At 54.4% G+C, this 3755-nt stretch overlaps 1 protein-coding gene across 2 annotated transcripts in view; it reads left to right on the forward strand.

Moving 5' to 3' along the window:
• VSTM2B (V-set and transmembrane domain containing 2B) overlaps positions 1 to 3755 on the forward strand; it is a 53304-nt gene that overhangs the window by 21625 nt on the left and 27924 nt on the right. The window lies entirely within an intron of this gene.

Here is a 3755-nt window from a genome sequence, read left to right on the forward strand (position 1 = left end):
CTTCCGCGTGTTGTAGAGCTGTCCCCGGTACTCCTTAGGAAAGGACGAAATAGATAGACTGTTAGCAACCAGTCATCACGGCAGCCTCCACGTCCTCGGGAACACCAGGAACACAGACCTTTCCACGCCACGTGACAAAAGAGGCCAGGATAGGAGGTCCTGCCTCAACTGAGGAGCCAAAGGCACCCTCCTGGCCCCTGCCCTGGAGGGTCGAGGTGAGCCCTGGACGGCAGTGGGCAGTTCTAGCTTGCTCCAGGAAAGTGAGAACAGGGACTAGGGCAGCAGATGCTGAGAGGGGTTGGGGGGAACAGCCAGGTGCTAGACAATTGTCAATGTCCCTCCCAAGTGGATAGTATGTGGGGAGGGGGACAGTGGGCTGCCAGACTCCTGCATTCTAACCCATTCTGATGTGAAGACCCCTCTTCCTCCAGGAGCAGCCTGGAAGCCAGTCTTCCTTGGTCTGCCCTGGCTCATTTGGGTATCCGATGAGTGATGTAGCAAGAGGTTCCAAAACCTGAGTCCTCCTTTGCCCTGAGGTCCAGGGATGTCAGTCTGTCTTGAAAACAAATGCTTGGGGAGATAGTTTCCCTTGCTTATTCTATCATGGAAAATGTTTCTCTTAAAAGGAGGACAACCCTCAAAACTGGTTCTTCTCCAACACTTTTCAGAAAAGTAACTGTGTTGCCTGTTTCATTGACATTTTATTCACTTCCAGGCTGTTTGAGGCCCTTTTGTTTACATGATTGTATCTATCAGTGAGCCTTTGTTGTGTAACACAAGACCTAAAACTTGGTGGCTTTGGTGTGACACCACAGTCATCAGTTTAGGTCATGATTCTGTGGGTCAGCTGGGTGTTTCTCCTGCTGGTGTCTGTCAGGCTCATTCATGCATCTGTGGTCATCTGCCCTTTCATTTGGGGGCTGGTTGGTCTAGAGGGACCTCTGCTAGGATATCTCCTGGCTCTTATCCTGCAGCAAGCCAGCCCAGTCTTCTTCACATGGCAGTGGGTTCCAAGAGCCACAGAGAAAGGGCAAGCCTCAGTGCACTTTTCAAGCCTTTGCTTGCTTCACATTTGATACTATTCATTGGCCAAAGCAAGTCCTGTGGCCAGCCCCAGCGTGAGTGTGCGAGGGCACTATCTAGAGTGTGGACACTGGGGGCAAGTGGATGAGGGAGGATGGGGCATTAGTAGCCATTTTTGCAGTGTGCCACTGCAGTCTTGCTAATCTGGACCCCAACCTGGTGAGACGTGCCCTGCACATACTCGTTTCGTGCAGCCATGCATATGCACATCCGCATTTTATGGAGTGTGCCACAGGACCCAGAGACGTGAAGGGTGTTGCCCAGGTCACACAGCAACCTGGCCTGGAAGCTGTCCTGGTGCCAGCCCACTGCCCCATACCACCTCCCTTAGTCCCCTCTGTGGCGATGCTGGGTCAGAGAGAGGATGAAGTACCACCCAGGAGCCAAACCTGGCTCCCCCCACCCCCAGACATCCACCAGCAGAGACACTGAAGACCCTGGTGTCCACCCTCCCCAAATATTGGCCTCTGGGAGCCACCAGTCCCATCCTCCAAGCCCCTGCTGCTCTCCCCTTGGCCCAGCACAGTGGCAGGCTGGTTGCTTCAATCCAGGGTCTTTTGAAAGTCTTGTGCAACTTTTAAAAATTTTAAATATGAGTAGGTAAGATTGTAATAGTGGAAAAGACAAGTCAACAGTATTTGGAGGCAAATTAAAATTTCTCCTCCCTTTTCCTGTGCCCACGGTTCTGCAGTGTTCACCTTGCCTGGCTCGCAGCCCATTTGCCATGCCTCCTGCCCCTGAGTGCCTTGAGGATCTGGAGTTCTATTGCACACATACATCTGCTTTTAAATGCCTCACGTGCTTGTTTCTGTCTCGCCTGCACGGGCCTGAGTGTCAGGGTTTGCAGGAGCAAAAAGATCGGCACCAGGAGATGTGGAAGCCAGTGGGCCCGGTCTGGCCACATGAGCCCTGTGTGCCCAGGAGCCAGTGCTCTGCCGGCTGCATCTCTGTTTCCATGCATCTGAGCCTCGGTGAATCCACCCAGGCATCTGGCCATCTATCAACTAGTCCGTCACTGCATCCACCCTCGTCCTTCCCAGAGACATGTGGCAGTGAGGAGCAGCAAAAGAAGACCCAAGTCTTTGGAGTGACCACACTGTGGTCCTCCCCAAGGACAGATGGCAACAGGCAGGATGTCAACTCGGGCCAAGCTGCACGGAGGGTCAGGAGTGACGACTGTGTGAAAAATTAATACCCCAAGGGAAGGTTAGCACGTTTGGATTCTCCTGTCCTTGTGCTTCTCAGTGGGGGCTCAGAAATATGTGCAGAAATGATTTACCTTGGATAAGACAGACACAGCGGATGGCCTATGCCCTCTTTTATTTCAAATCTTCAAACACAACCCTTGTTTTTTGAAAGTGAACAGATGGAATCCTGACATCTCAAGCCAGAATGGTCCTGGATCATTTGTCCAATCCCCTCCTTGTACAGAGGGGAGACTGGGGCCCAAGACACAAGAATGATTTGGGATTGAGGGAAACACCTTGCAAAGAAAAGAAAAATGGCTCTTCCACCTGGAAAGGGGAGGAAGTTGTGGGTTCAGGCCCAGCCTTGTCAGGGAAGCCACAAATCTGGCCGGCCTGGCAGCAGCTCCTGCAGGCGGCTAAGTGGAAGTGGCCACAACCTCTGTACCATCTGCTTGGCACAGGGAAGGGCCTCCTGTGTCTCTCCTCCCAGGTACGGAGCTCCAGCCCAGCTGGCTAGGTGGGGTGAAGGGAGGAGAGGCCTCCATATGTTGCAGGTGAGCAGGGTGGGGCTGGAAACTGCTTCCACGGATGCAGCCCGATTCTATGCAAGTTAGTAGTGATGTCCCCAGGGTTTGGGCAGCACCTGGGGCGTGCATGGTGCTTCCACATTGGCTCCTCTCAGTGACCCTGGAGGGGGCATCCCACTCCCAGGTGAGAAGCCTGGAGTTCATGGGTAGGCTTTCGCCCAGTTACACAGGAGGCCCTCCAAACAGATGAAGACCTTATGACAGACAGATGGGGGGCCGAGCAGGCAGCCCCGGTGAGGAGGATGAAGGCACAATGTTACCATCCCAGTAGTGGGCCAGAGGCTTGGGTTAGAGGCCGCATTGAAGGAGCAGATGGGAGTGACCTCCCACCAGGACAGTGCTTGGGTCACTCCTGGGGGGCCCTGGCCCACCCACCTCCACCAGCCAGAGATTGCTGAGCGCCCCACTGTGACCCCAAGGGCTGGACTGACAGTTTGTGGAAAGGACTCACGCGCAGACATCAGGATGCCTAAGCGGGATGTTTGTGAATGCAAAACTGTGCAGTTCAGGCAGGAGTTGGAGGGGCTGGAGTTGTGCGCAACCATGGAGTCTCTCCGGAGGAGTGGGGAGCTGGGCCTTAAACACTGAGGCCACTTTGCAGCGTAGTCTTGCGGGTGGGGGTGGAGAGGGAGCATATTGTCTTCCTATTCAACTAAAATAATGTTTGGATTTTGGATCTACTATCTAGCGCACGCCCCCCTGTGTCTGACCACGGTGAGCTCCTGTGCGGTCGGTAAATCGGAAGCGAGCGCAGAGCAGCTGCGTGCCAGCTGGGTACCAGCTGGGTGCTGACATTAAGAGCCCAGCCGGGGGAGGGCTCATCCTCCCCCGTCTGTGCATAGGCCGCTGGGTTCTGGTGAATCAGGTGTTAACCCTGTCCCTCTCTCGTCCCCTGCAG

The sequence above is a fragment of the Balaenoptera borealis genome (genome assembly GCF_965194805.1).
Source record: "Balaenoptera borealis genome assembly, chromosome: 19".
NCBI classification, from domain to species: Eukaryota; Metazoa; Chordata; class Mammalia; order Artiodactyla; family Balaenopteridae; genus Balaenoptera; species Balaenoptera borealis.